The sequence below is a fragment of the Thamnophis elegans genome, chromosome 5, assembly GCF_009769535.1.
Source record: "Thamnophis elegans isolate rThaEle1 chromosome 5, rThaEle1.pri, whole genome shotgun sequence".
In the NCBI taxonomy this organism is placed as follows: domain Eukaryota; kingdom Metazoa; phylum Chordata; class Lepidosauria; order Squamata; family Colubridae; genus Thamnophis; species Thamnophis elegans.
The window spans coordinates 68,781,133-68,797,006 of NC_045545.1; the positions used below are offsets into that span (position 1 = coordinate 68,781,133).

Here is a 15,874-nt window from a genome sequence, read left to right on the forward strand (position 1 = left end):
TAAGGCGTGCGTGCCGTGCGCACACACGTCATCAGCGCGGCGAGGGAGGACCCGCAGGAGAGGAGCGCGGGAACAGTGCGCGCCTCTCTCCAGTCAGGCCGGCACAGAGAGTCTACTCCTGGGACTGTCGGTTACGACCGCACCACAGCAGGGAACAGCGGAGTGCCAATGGGAACTGTGAGCGCCATTAGCAGCAACTATTGGGGTGCCATGGACTTGTAATTGCCCACAATAACTGAGATAAGTGAGGGGGAGGTTGTGTTAGCTTGTTAGGCTAGTTAACCCCTAATTGGCTACCTATAATTCTATCTGCTGTCACTGGCCCACTGATGGAGCACCCAAAAAATAAAAAACAAAGGTTAAGTAAAGGGAGTGGTAGTGGCAGTGGCCGACCCTTTCAAGAGACATGGAGCGAGATGTATGGCATTATAGAAAAAAATGGCAGATCATTTTGCGTTCTATGTACTGAAATGGTAGTAAGCAGAACGTGGAATATAAATAGACATTTTGAAACTAATCATTCCCAGCTCTTGGAAAAAAGTGAGGATGAAAGGAGGGAATACATTTCCAGGAAGCTACACCTTTATAAGAGCCAATCTAACTCCATCCTTAAATTTATGAAAGGCTCTACAAATTTAAACTCTGCAAGTTTGAGCATTGCTCACTCCATAGCTCAGCATGCAAAAGCGCTTAACAAAGAAGTTACTAAGCAGGTATGTTAAATAATTTGTTTTTGGTTTATTAAATACAATTATATATTGCAATTATACATTTTTGTAGTTTAAACTATAAATTGCGCAAAATTATGTTTTTGTCGAAGTGACACACAACACGAGTTATGCTCGATTTTTTGCCGATTTTTGACACACCACGCCAAAAAGGTTGCCCATCACTGAACTAGGAGCATTTTAAAAAATAAAGATGAAACCGTGTCCTTATTTAAATGAACAGAATTCTCTTAAAACTTAGGGTTAAAGTTAGGTACTTTTTATTCAAAAAAATTTATGGGAAACCCAGGCAATGTTATTTTTTTTATTTGTAAACTCCCCTTGGTGCTTCCTTTTCTTTTCTTCCTCTTTATTGTTAAGAAGAGAAGGAAAAGCACAAAAGTGTCTTTTGACTGTTCGAGTTCCAAGACTTGCTCATCTGGAAACACCCTTACGGAGTGACAGATCCATACTTGCACACAGACAACCACCCAACCCGAAACAGGTTCTCCATAAGCAACAAATGACACAACAATGATGCTTACATGGGAGCCAAATCCTGCAACAAGCTCAGATGCCTGCTTTGCTCTCTCATTTATACCAAAAATATCATTACAGGCCCCAAAATTTTACATGCAAGACTAGAGGGGTCTTCACACATCCTTCCTCTGATATGATATATGCCATCATTTGTCACTGATGTCTCTCCAGAGACATATGCAAAAGAATTAAGTTTGATGTCAGAATTCAAAACAAGAATAAAATAAATGAGGATTTCCCAGGACACTCTATTACAGATTTCAGAATATCTGTTTTAGGCTGAAGAAAATTTAGCAGCATAATTGAGGGCAGGACTACTAAATCACATACATCAGTCTCAGAAGGTTATGCATTTTAACCATTAATTTGTCTCACTTGTAACATGCATCTCCGTAACCCCTTCCTTCTCCCTATCCTAATTTAGCAATAGGACTTAGACTTACATACTGCCCCATAGTCTTTTACAACATTCTCTGAGTGGTTTACAATGTCAGCCTACTGCCCCCAATAATCTGGGTCCTCATTTTACCAACCTCGGAAGGATGGAAAGCTGAGTCAACCTTGAGCCCATAAGGATCAAACTCCTAGCTTTGGGCAGAATTAGCCTGTCATAGTGCATTCTGACCACTGCATCACAAAGTGTCTTCTCTTCAAATCCATACAGTTTATGCATCTGATGAAGTGTGCTGTAGTTAATGAAAGCTTATATCTTTTAATAACATTTGTTGTTCTGAAAAGCTGTTACCAAATTCCTTCTGACTTCAAACAGACTCAAGAGGTGCCCTGTTCAGACTAATGCTTATATCTTCTGTCAGGGTTTTGTTCAGAGTTTAAATTAGGACTGAAACCCCCGCCCCACAGTTTATAGTTGAATGAAAAATAAATTGATTAAATTTCTGAATCAAATTCACTTTTTGAAGTGGCATTTTGATTCAGATTAATAGTTGAATCAGTTTAGAAGTTTCTGAATCATCCCAATTATTTCATAGCCTTTAGCATATCTACAGGAAGGCCTTTTCCCCAAGTGGAACTGACTTTCCAAATTGAATCTGTGATAATAACTATTTCATCCAGTTCTGAAAAAAATATCAGTTTTTAATACACCTCAATGTTTTGCTATCATGCCTCCCTTTAATCTAATTTTAATGTACACACTTCCCTTAAAAATCCAGGTACCAAAATGAACACAAACTGTGAAACAATACAATGAAACTTTAGGAAAATGGATTTATTGTAACACAATGTGTCTATAAGGTTCCTTTCAACTCCCCTATCTTTACCTGTTCTATTTCATAAATTGTAAAACCAAGTTTTAGATTATATTACATTCTGTATCTATGTTTCCTGTCTTTTCTCAATATTCATAACAGCGGAAAACAACAGCTCCTCAAGGGAGAAATAAAAGATAGCTCTAATAAATGGGAAAAGAAACTAATATTCCTGATATACTATTGGAGAGCCAGTGTGCTCTGGACTAAAATCAAGGAGACCGGGGTTCAAGTCCATCCTCATGAATTGGGTGACTTGGGCCAGTTATTCTATTAGCCCAACTACCTTAAAAGGTTTGGGAAGGAAGGCTTGTTCATGTTTCCTTATGCTTCTGGGGGAAAGATGCATATAAATCTAACAAATAAATATTATACATATGTAGCTTCTACAGTGGGACATGTCTTTTGCAAAATATTTTGGGGAAAACTTTTTCCTAGACGTTCTTTCCAATTTTCTGTATATGTTGTAATCAAAATTGAAGTTTATTCACATTTGTACTGTATATCATGCCTAACTAGAAAGCACAGAGTTAATGGACAAAAGGAAAAGTATTTGCTATGTATTTTTCACATTAAAAAAGAGTACAATTAAAAAAATTCAGAAGAACATAATGTAAAACAAAATAGTGGAAGAAGGAAATGCAAGAGGGATTTTTTTTTTAGCAGAAATGTGGTTAATGACCTTTCAGATTTTAATAATGTGAACGCACCAGAGGATTTCAAATAAAGCATATAATTATATGTTCTGTGGGATTATATTGATTTCATGCTTTTTATTTAGATGGTAATACTCCAAGGAAGACAAAGTAGCCAAACATGTGAACTTATGTGCCTTTACTTCTATGATTCTGATCTGTTCTGGCAAGCAACCTTAAATCTCTGAGGTTTAACTATTCTGCAGTAGGATTTAGAAATGTCCAAGTATTTCTATTCTAGCATTTCATTTCAAGTACATCTACTTCACATGAAGTCCCAAATCAATATACAAAATATAAAGGCATAAAACAGTAATGATTTGCTAATAAAACACTCACAAACATTAAAGACATTTAAATCAATTCCGTATTTGTAACAAGTAAATGTATTGGATTTTGCAAAGCATTTAAAAAGCAGTAGATTTCACGCAACTTTCCTTGTTGCTTGTACATGGATGCACATGCATAAATACATCTACTGAGACTTCCCACAAAGCACTTGTGCCCATTTATGTATTATATGTGGAAACAACTGGGGAATTTGTTTTGAAACAACCACACTAAACTTTCCAGAGTGAACAGCTGCTTTATCACTCAGAAGAGTTGACTTGCTGGTGGCAACTTTCTTTAAATAGTGCCTGTTATGAATGCTTTTCCCAGCCCTACAAATACATAGTAATTAATTGCTGCATGGCCCATTGAGATGAAGACAAACATGAGACAAACATGCTTTCATATTTATACTCTACAAAAACAGAATTGATCATGATTAGACAATATTATCCTTTTAAAATAGGTAGGTTTCTATGATGCAGTCTGAGGACTTTTTAAAAAAATAAATGAGTCATAATCATATTTTGTAGTTCTGTTTGGAAGCAAAATTAATGTTTTTGATATTTTGTCCACTGTTGCAATATTTTTTTTTAGATTACACCATCTGCCTTAGTTTATAATTGGTATTTTGAATTTTTTCAATGTGATTGCACGTATAACACAATCATCATGATCATGATGAAGACCCAGAATGGTTTACAAAAGAATATAAATAATTTTGAATAAAATAATTCCCAACAAACCAATGTTCCTAAAAAAGCAGTTAATAAAAAATTTAAATCTATGCAAGTTTGGAGAGATTTTGTTTGAAACAAAGCTACTCTGGTCATGGTCACTCATATCCTTGTGACCTCCAGATTAGACTACTGCTCTACATGGGGCTGACCTTGAAGAGCATCTGGAAGCTTCAGCTGGTGTAAAATGTAGCAGCATGGGCAATTAATTGTTTGTTTGTGACATCATTGTTTTGTGAGTTGCATTGACTTCCAGTGTGCTTTCTGGTGAAATTTAAGGTGCTTAAAAGTAGTTACCTTAAAGCTGTTCATGGCCTGGGATTGGGTTATTTTGGGGACCATGTTTCCCCAATTGTTTCTACCCATCTCACCTGGTCCGGCAGGAAGGGCATGCTCTGGCCGAATCAGATTTTAGGGCTCACGTAGAAGGCTTTTTCTGCCATAATGCCTGTCCTTTGGAAGATCATTACATTCTTAATTTAGCCCTGCCCTACTGGTCTTTTGCAAGGCTCTGAAAACTTGGGTGCCCAGGAGTGTAATAGAACCAGTCTCTCGAATTTATTTATTTATGAAACTCAGCTGCTTTTAAAAAAAAATTTTTTTTTTTTATTGTTTTACTTATTTTATTGTAAACTGTTCAGAGCCACTTATGTGAGATGGGCAGCTATATAAATCAAATCCATAAACAAATAATTCTAGCTTGAAATCCTTCCAAAATGATCAAATAACCTATTTTGCACATAAAACAGCTATTTTATATTCAAAGGATAGTCTTTCAAACTATCCCCCTATTGACATTGGGTTTTTTGGAGTCAAGATGGATTGAATTTGAAATATTTTGCACACCCCTAATTAACAGTCTTAAAGTGTGCCTAGAAAGCAATTAGCAACCAATGTACATCTTTTAATATTGGCTTCATATGATCCTAGTATCTTGTACCAATTAATAGCTGTAGCTTCCACATTTTTCACCAACTGGAGATACATGGCTACTTTTTCAGAATGTTCTACATGAAACACACTGTAGCAGACAAGTTGTGATATAGCAAAGAAAACTCTTGACAATTCAAGAGCATGCTGGAGCACAGAACAGTAACTAGGATTTTCTCTTCTGATACTTTGTTTTCCTATTTTCTCTATTTTTTTTCTTTTCTCCTTGCCTAAGGAGGCGGAAGCTAAACTCCTTATAAAATACTTTTCAGTTTTAGACATGGGTTTCATCTGGCCTTATAGCTTCTGATTACACATTGATTGATTGTCAGCAAAGCAGGATTTTGGGCTCGTACCTAATGGAAAGTAATAATTTTCTTCTAATATTTTTTAGAGGAGGATTGACATTCTCAGAGTGAAGCACATTCCTTTCAATATATTTCCAAAAGACTGAGAAAGGCTTTGTGGATTGGCAGGCAGTTTTATTGTGGGAAACAAAGGTATTTTGCTTGGATTGCTTGCTATCAAAAAGCCTATTTGGTGTTGTGACTTATTTATGATCTGTAGTGATCCCAGTATTGGCCTGCAGAGAAGTACAAAGCCTGGCTTTTAAACATAGCAAATGGAGAAGTTATCTGATCTCTTGCAAAGCAAATGTTCATGTTTTGCTCTTTGGACATTCTCTGGCCACATCAGCAGAACTAATAGGCGTTGATCAATCTAATCTATTATTAAAAAATTGAAAAGTAAGATATAGGTTCTGGTAGCTATTCAAAAAACCTTTTATCAATATGGACCAGAAGGCAGCAGCGTGGAATGTAGAATTATTAAGATTATTTTTAGGGCAGCCTTTCCCTACCTGTTGCCCAACAGATATGTTGGACTCTATTTTGGCTAGGAATTATGGAAGATATAGTGTAATGCACCTGGTAGGTTCCCAGGTTGGAAAGATGCCTTAAAGCTTCCTGAAGGAAAGTACAAAAAGCAAGTTTTGTTATAAAAAATGGTAATCACAGATATTGACTTGGCTTCCATATGCATATTTAAAGGAGAACATATATATTGCAAAATAGAGAATAGTGATACTTGGGTTTCCTGCAACTAAAGAAGAGTATATGTGTATTTGAAAAATTGATACTTAGCTTTTGTAAATTTTATAATTCAGGCTGGCACTTTGGATTTTGGGTAGTTTCCTGACTATGTATGGTGGCTCCTTGCATATATTTAATATATGAATTAGAATAATTTGTTGTTCTGAATTAAGATGGAGACATTATATTGGAAGTTAATATCTTAGGATGTCAATGCAGATAGACAGTTGCCCAATGAGACAGACAAGCTTCTGGTAATAACACTTTAAGCAACTACACTAAAAGACCTTAAGATGAAATACAAGGAAGTGGAAGTGATATTTTATAAGACAATTCTGATGGTATAGGTTGATTAGGATTAAGATTAGAGGTGGATGTTTTTGGGAAAATTTTTGTCACCAATGCTTCTGTCAAGGATTGTCCTCCTTTTGGCTTCAAGTTATATATTTTCAAAAGTCAATTTCTGGTTTGATTGGTAATGTCAATGTAGTCAAGGCATGGTGGTGGACATCTTGGAATCTGCAGCCACAGGGAACTCTGGATGGGTCTTCAGTCTTGAAAAAGAAATGTCCTTATCATGGTCTGTTGCAAATTGATGTGATTTGTACTTGTGGAGAAACCAAAACATTTGCCTTGCAATGTGATGAGTGTGATAGTTACTGTCTAGGACAGGGATCGGCAACCCATGGCTCTGGAGCCACATGTGGCTCTTTCATCCCTCTGCTGTGGCTCCCTGTTGCCCATTGGCTGCACAATTGATAGGGCTTTTGCTTAGGACATGTAGGGGGAAAAGGACACCATGCTAGGAGGAGACTCTTGAGGTGGGGGGACCGGACTTCCAGTCGGCTCCAGAATTGAACAAGGGGCTTCCGGTTTGGACCTTTGTGGCTCTTTGAATGTTTAAGTTTGCTGCCCCCTGGTCTAGGGTGAAGCTAATGGTAGCAAAATGATACAGAAAAAATATGTCTTTACTGCCACCTAATGGTCTTCTGGATTCTTGCAGCCCAGATCGTGTAGGTTTCATAGTTGTGTTACCCTAGCAGACCTGTCCCCACCAAAAAGAGATCAACCACAGTTGCAGCTCCTCCCCAAGGCATTTATGTATGGAAGCCCAAGCACCCAAACATCCTGTTTAATGGGTGACAAATGTTGGGACTCCCCATTCCTCAGTCCAATCTGAGAACTTTGCTTTGGGACCCAAGGAACTGTAGTTATGCTCCTGTGAAATCAAATGGAATGGAATGGAATCAACATGTTGAACTTGGCTAAGCTGTTGAACTTCAGCTAACATTAAAAGTACCAAATTTAAGCGTTTGTCTAACTTTTATCTGATTATTGTGGTTTTCCTCTTTATTCATAGGAACTTTGCTGCAGCAATAGAGTATTCTGTAACTAATACAACTATAGACAAACATACCATTTTTGTTCTTAATTGTAAATATTTGAAAATATGGCCAACTTTGGTTCCAACTGAATGATGGGCATTGTAGTCCATTTAGAAGGGTTTTTTTTGTGGTAACCAATAACCATCTTGTATTAATCTTGCATTGATTGTGCTAATAAGAATGATTAAAAAGGCAGGAGCCAAAAGTTAGCAAATCAGCAAGGAAACATATCAATCAGATGTGTGATTCTATCCACAAGTCTCTCCAGCAGTAAAATAAACCCCTCTGTAAAAAGTTAAATCCTTTCTTTTCTCTGCAGCCTCTTCATGTTCCCCAGAGTTTCTGTAGAGCTCATTTGGAGGGGTGATTGGAACAAAAAGGAGAAGAAATCTATGCACTTAAAACTGCTGTGAGTCAGAGTTGGATGAAGAATGTTCCTGTGGCTTGAACTCATTTGCTTATATGCATTTACTGGAATGATTGCATTATGTGAAGTGCTGCAAAATGCTTTCATGTTTTTCAAGTATTTTTACATTTGTAATATTATATAAGCAATAGCAAGTCAAGAAACCGCAGCCAATAACAAAATATGAACATAATGGAAAGAAATGATGAAATAGCAAAAAAGAAAAAAAATGTGGGACACAAACTTATGGGACTTAACATGCTACAAAATACAATGGAATTTGGTGGGGTGCTGGCATCTTGATTCCAGAAGGCTATATCTTATTCAGGTGGAATAGAATTCAACAGAAAGGGAGCAGTTTGCATTGTACATAAAGTATATATTGTACCTGCACAAGAGGTTTACAAACTGGAGCATGTAGATACTGTTGGGACTGGGTAAGAATAAAAGTGTTGTCGTGGGAGTTTATTACAGACTTCTTAGATAGGGAGAAGTTATGGATGTGGTTCTTACGTGTACGATGACTAACTTCTGAAGATGTAGTTCTAAAGATAATACCATTATGAGATTTGAAATATCCTAATGTCTATTAGAGATCAAATGCTGCTAAAAGTCGGGTATCCAATAAACTCCTGTCGTTTCTTGCTGACAATTTCATTTGTTGGAAGGTGGAAGAAGTAACATGGGGGGCATGTAGTTTCTGATAAAGTCAAAAGGAAGATATATCAGCTCCCATGGCATGAAATCTTGAAGGAGAAAAGTTTCCAGAAAGTGTCCAGCAAAACATAATATTAAAAGTACAATTGCAAATAATAGCTATTTGGAGGAGAAATGACAGAGGGACTAAGGTATATAAATACAGAACTTTCTTAAAATTATTGGAAAGTAAAAGGGAGATATACTGGAGTCAAGGGGCGATACACTGTAGTCATCACAAACTGTAGAGACCATGCCAGAAAGGTTAAAGCTCAGAATCAACTAATGCTTATGAGAAATGTCCAGAACATAAAAAGGGCTCATTTAAATAAATCAGAAAGAAAAACATATGTACAGGTCTGGTGCAAGGAGCTGAATTAGTAAAAGTTGAGAAGAATCTCTTCTTTCAGAAGAGAAACAAGACCTTAGCTGGCCATTATTGTGAAGTTGATGAAAGGAAGAAGCTGCAACTCTAGACAAAGGGGACCCTTAACTGAATGAGTTAAAAACTCACTAGTACATGAATTAAGATTCAGATGAATTCAGTGTTCAGGGCCAGAAGAATTACAACATTCTTGATTCCTTTAACTGTTCCTCACAGAATCTGTTTCCCAATCCCGTCAATATTTTGATAGCCTTCCTCTGAACTCTCTCCAGTTTGTTAATGTCTGTTTTAGCCTATTTTTTCAAAACCACAAGGAATTGACATCTATACTGGCTAAGGCCTTCATGCAAACAATTAAACAACATGTTTCTAAGCACATAGATAAAAAGGCCATAATTAACAAGAGCCAGCATGAACTTATCACAAATAATTATGCCAGGCTAACTTTAAGAAGATTCCTACAGGGATAAATGTCTTGACCGCCAGCATTTTTAAAGACACTCATGATATGCTCATTAATAAAGTTGTAAACTATGGGCAAGTTAATAAATTTTTTAGATGGAATCACCTCAGTATTCACAAATTGATTCACATTGACTTGGAGAATAATACTATTGGGTAGAATGCAACATGATCTGTTCTGAGTCCTGTCCTGTTCAATCTGGATAAAGGGGTTGAGAGGTAATTATTATACAAATATGATAGATAACACAAAGGTGGTAGAACTTTCTGTTTTTTTTTTACTAATTTAATTGGCTGCCCATCTTACATAAATGTGCCTGTGTAGTTACAATTAAAACAGAATAAAAACAGTAAAAGACAACCAGAGTTACAAACAACAAAACTAACAAAAATACACAGCTCCTGTGTAATTTCATAAATAATTTGTCTTTAGAAACAATAGCAACCCCCTGTATCTGAAAACTTCTAAATAAAAATCTGACAACATAATCTCATATAAAAAATATTGGAGATATCATCTATGAAAGAACCACCAGGGGAGGACGGTTGTGGATTATATAGGTGGCACCAATCCTTTTTTTTTTGACAGAACTGAAGTGCAGTGGATAGCACATCATAATCATATTTTATGGTAGTTCCTGGATGAATTAACTGCAAAAATGATAGCCACAGACTGAGATGATGTAATTTTCAGGCTGCCGTGGTTGTATAAGCTGAATAAGTCTACCTGTTAGCAACTTCTGGGTGTTTGGATGGTGAAATATTCACATGTGGGCTGCTATAAACATTTGCCAGCCTTTATGTGCACAATTGATCTGCTCTGTAAAAAAAATGTTTTGCTGAATGATTCTGTGGTTCAGTGCTGGTACATTTCAGGGGTGGGTTCCTGCCAGTTCTAACCTCTTCTATAGAAGAGGTTCCACAAATCTACAGTGCCGTTTAGTACCGGTTCCAGCTCCCTCCCCCCGCCTGTCTACACATCATCAAGATGAAGAGCAAGAGGAGGAATTCTGGGAGTTGAAGTCCACAAGTCTTAAAGCTATCAAGTTTGAACTCCCCTGGGGTTTTTTTTCTAAAGGGTTGGGGTGCAAGGGTCTTGCAACTTGACAGCTTTAAGACTTGCGTGCTTCCGATGCCAGAGTTTCTGAGCCAACATTTTGGTTGCTAAGCAAGAGCATTGTTAAGTGAGTTTCACCACATTTTACAAGTTGGCCACACCCACCCAGTCACATGGCTGGCAAGCCACTCCCACCCAGTCACATGGCCAGCAAGCCACTCCCACAAAGCAGGCCAGACCTACAAAAGAGGTTCTAAAATTTTTTGAAACCCACCACTGTACATGTTAAATAGTGTAGTGCATTTTCTTCCAAATACACCAAACAGAAAGACAAAACAAATGATGTAAAAATACAAGGCTATTCAAGTTTTATTACACAGAAAATCCACCCAGAGACCAAACTTACTGATTTATAGTCAGGCTAAAATATCTCTAGCTAATCACAGTTTACTTTACTTTACAGGGATGTATAGTAGATGAAATTTTGTAATAAAATAGCAGGTGTGGTATTTTCCACATGCTTTCACATGCAGCCTGTAGCTCTTTTTTGTATATGACAATAGACATCTTGTTCTTACTCTGTCCTCTTCTGTTTTTTTTTTTTTGCACAGGTTCCACAAGATAATTAATAACAATCATGCATTATATGTAGATGTTTATATAACTATAAGCTACAGCACCCAAGCTGCAGTATCCTCTGCCTATTTCCAGAGAAAGATATTTCTAAAGACTGAATATAGGTAAAAAAGAAGACAGTTTTAAATGGGATGCTTGTTGCTATCACAGAATAAAATGTGAGGTCATAGCTGGATGATATAATTAATAATGAGCCTCGGTGGGATTCCAGCTCTTCATATTTTCATAGCTCTTCATACAAAGAAGAGGGAGTCAAGCTATTCTCAAAAGCACCTGAGGGTAGAACAAGAAGCAAAGGGTGTAAACTAATCAAGGAGAGAAGCAACTTAGAATTAAGGAGAAATTTCCTGAACAATTAATCAGTGGAACAAATTCCTCCAGAAGTTGTGAATGCTCCAACACTGGAGGTTTTAAAGAAGATATTGGATAACCATTTCTTTGAAGTGGTGTAGGGTTTCCTACCTAAGCAGGGGGTTGGACTAGAATACCTCCAAGGTCCCTGCCAACTCTGTTATCCTATATACCAGCTTCTGGCCTGTGCACTGTCAGTAACAGATGGTACTTTGCCACATTTCTGGAATTTTGGGGGAACTGACTTGTCCTGATGTTTCTTTTGCTACCCAGCCTAATTACATTCCTTTGCTTTCCTTTGAACTTCCCCATCCCAAACAACACCCCATCCCACTAAAGAAACTCAGGCAAGAGAAGGTTACCTTTCTTTATTAAAGGCAGATATTCAAGAAAGCCCTCTGCTACTTTTCCCATATCGCTCCATTGTCTTTTTTCTTGGCAGGTAGGCACACTTAGAAAGAAGTCAATGGGCTATAGCTATGCATTACAATAGAGTCATTCCTTGATATGAATGGGATTTTGGAGGCTGATCTGTTGTTTTACTGCAAGCAAGATTGTTTCCTTTTTATGATAAAGTTAGAAGGGGCTGACTTTATCATAAATGTGTCAATTATTGGCATTTGTGGGTACCATGTTAGAGACACTGTTTATAAGCATGACAAAAGATGGCCAGATTTTTTATACTTATAGAGAAGATATTTGAGTTAATGTTTATTATATATTTAATGTTCATATATAATTATTTGCTATTCTGTAATGCATGCACACATTTTGTTTCCTATCACATATGAGGTATTCTAGGGGTCTCCAATCCCTGGGCCAGAAATGGGTACCAGTCCATGGCCTGTTAGGAATTTGGCCACAGGAGGTGAGTGGCAGGTGAGCAAGTGAAACCAACCCCCCCCCTCTCCAGTCCATGGAAAAATTCTATGAAACCAGCCCCTGGTACCACTGAGGTTTTCCATTCATAAGATAAAAAGTAAGAAAGCAAGATAAGTCAATAAGAGCAATGTTTAACTGTAGCACTTCTTTTACACACATACATGTTGAATGAAGTATCCCACCGATCTGCTTTAAAATTATGCTATCCCCATCGTTTAGCATGAACAAGCCCCATCATAAAGTTCTGGAGAATATAAAGCCAACTTTTTCAGACACAGCTTTGGATTTCTTAAACAAATTAATGGTTTTCCACCCAAGTAATCCTATTTAGCTAGTTGTTGTTTGCTCCTTCTATTTTATTTTCTAGAACCTATATTTCTAAAGTACTCATTTTTCTAAACAGATTTTCAGTAATTCTGATCAACAAGAATACTCTTCTTTTAGAAAGGGTGGCTGATGTTCAACCCTGGCAAGTTATTCATATATAAATGAAATAATAATGGGGCCAGGATACACCCTTGTCTCACCCCTTTATTTGTGTGAATCCTGTTAGTCAGAGTCCCATTAACCCCATAGTGCACCCTCAAACAGGTACTTGTGTAAAGGCGTTAATCAAAGCCAGCAGTCTAGATTCTATTTTAAGAAATCTCAGTTTACTCCAAAGTACTTCTCTGTTTACCATATCAAATGCTGCTGTAAGGTCTATAAAAGCAGCAAACAGGGAGCTTCTCTTACAGGCATATTTGGCAATTAGACGGTTCAAAACAAAGCAGTTATCAATAGTGGATCGGCTTTGTCTAAAACCTGCTTGTTCTTCTGTGAGGATATTGTTTTCCTCTACCCAGATTTCAATTCTGTTCAAAAGGAACCTAGCATATATTTTTGCTGCAATGTCAATCAGGCTAATGGACCTATAATTACTAGGATCCTTTTTATTACTAATACATAAATGCATGAGGTACAATTGCAAGTATATAGCTCATTTAGAAATAACAAGCAAAGGGACAACAGTATCTTAGTGGGCTTTATAGGATTGCACACAAACTCTAGATATTGTGTAAATTGTATCCATTGGAATTCCCACCCCAAGAAAGAAACATAACCATTATCTATACACTATGAAGAGGTGATAAAAAAGGGAACATTAACTGACTGTACAGCCTCTATAAAAGCACACCGTCAATAAAAATATAACTATTTCAATGCTTCCAGAACCATATAGGCAAATTTATTTCAAAAGGTACTCCACCATCAGCTAGCAAAGCAAATACAATAAATGTGCCATGGGAAATGTACTGATATTTGGGTGATGATAATCGGCTTTTCTTGGGCTAGAATTCAGCGTTTGAGGATTCAAATTCTCTAGGTAATTATTTTTAATGTTGAGCAGCTCTTATTGTTAACTGAAGTATAATATGCCTTTCTGTAATTTTAAGATTATTATGTTTTGCATTCTGGATTGATAGAACAATTATGGCCTGACACTTTTCCAAGCACTTTGCATCCTCTCTAAATCGACTCTTTTCAAAGTTTTATAATGCTCCGTTCTTATTAAGGAGTTTCTATTCCAAGGCTTAGTCAAAATTTCATCACGATCATCACAATCATCAACAGCTGTGTTCTATCCTCCTGAGATGTATTAACCATATTTCATCCTTTTGCCTCTTGATGGTGCAATTCGGTAATTTTAGACTTACAATTCAAAGGGCGTTGTATTGCATCATACATCACTTCATTTGTTTCAAGATGATAAACATCTGGAGTTAATTTTTTGTGAATTATTCTCATTGGGCTTCAGGACCCTAGCACTGCCCTATCCCGACAAACTTTCTTAGCTCTAATAGTGGAATTGCTTCATATATACCACAAATTGTGAGAGGCAATCTCTTTCCATATCTAGGAAAGGATCTTGAGATATACACTTCAAATGACTTGCTACTGCTGCAATCAATGAAGTCAGCAGAAAAGTAATTGCTGTGGGTCTGGTTCCACCCATCTGTTGGGGAAAGTTTTTAGCAATGAGTTAGAGGATTAAGGGTGGAAGAAGACTTGGAATTGTGCTGTGCTCAGGCAGATGTTTTGAGAACACTTCGTGTCCCTCATCACAGCTAGCTTAGCCGCATGACAAGATTTTGTTATGAATCAATGGGAATGGAATTTTCAAAGGACCTATCATTACGGACTAACCTACTGCTTCATATTATTATAAACTTGACACTCAGAAACATAATACTTGTGGATAGGAAATAATTTAAAACACTGGTGCTGATGGGCTATGGATGCCAAATAACCAAAAAGCAAAAATAGATAAATAGTTGCAAGATGCTTTCCTTTAGTGTTTAATAAAGAATGCAGATTTTTTTAAAAAAAAAATCCAATTCTCACTCAGTTTGATGAAAGAGACTTTCATCAGTTCTAGTCATTCGTTTTGATGAAAGGGATTGTACTTTAGAACTACCTTAAAAAGGAGAAGACAACCATAACATAATCTGATATTCTTACACTTACTTAAGTTTTTCCCTAGTCAAAAAGTATCCTTGATGTCCTGGTTGTCACTATGCTGTCATTTTTTTAGCAGTTTGCAGTCTCCCCTCCTAATTTCCCTATTTCAATGAAATTTCAAGGACAACATCATGAGAGAAGACCTCCCATTGGGCTCGTTCAGGAACAATATTTCTGTCACTACTAAGGGTTGCAATTGTCCTTGGGAAAAGAAACTAGACTTCTGCTCACCCCCTTCTATGCTCCTGCAGTCTCTCTCCCAGTGTTAATTTTTTTAAACCCAGGCTCAAAATACTGGACCCAAATCCAGCTAAAAGAAAAATCAGATACCGGAACGGAGGGGCTATTGCAAGGCGAGGTGAAAGTTAGGACTTCTATCACATAAAATAAATCTGCTATAAAGTATTGAGCTTCAGTTCCCTCTCAGTGCTAACATAGAGTTTCCATGAAGCACTCTCAAGAAACCAGAGAGCTTTGCAAAGAACTTCCCCCAAGAAACAAGGGTATTTCTTGTTAGGAAGGGGAGTAGTCCTTCCAGTTCAGAAGTAAATCTTTGATTCCACCCTGTTCCCAAAATTTGCCTGGTGACTGGAAGGATGATCTATTGGCTGATTGCCCTGCCTTTAGTTTTCCACAGCAGTTAGATTACTTTGAAAAATTGCTGGGTGAGATCTTCCTGTAGGATAAGCAACATAGTTCAGATCTCCATAAGAAGTGGCTACCTGGCGGAAGCCAAAGGAAGAGTTCAACTTTTCTTGCCAGATTGCTTATGGCCCAGAATCACCTTTACCATCTTCTGCTTCATTCAGCAAGA

General features: G+C 37.2%; 1 protein-coding gene across 1 annotated transcript in view; it reads right to left on the reverse strand.

Moving 5' to 3' along the window:
* Window positions 1–15,874, reverse strand: part of DLGAP4 (DLG associated protein 4) — a 144,574-nt gene that overhangs the window by 66,485 nt on the left and 62,215 nt on the right.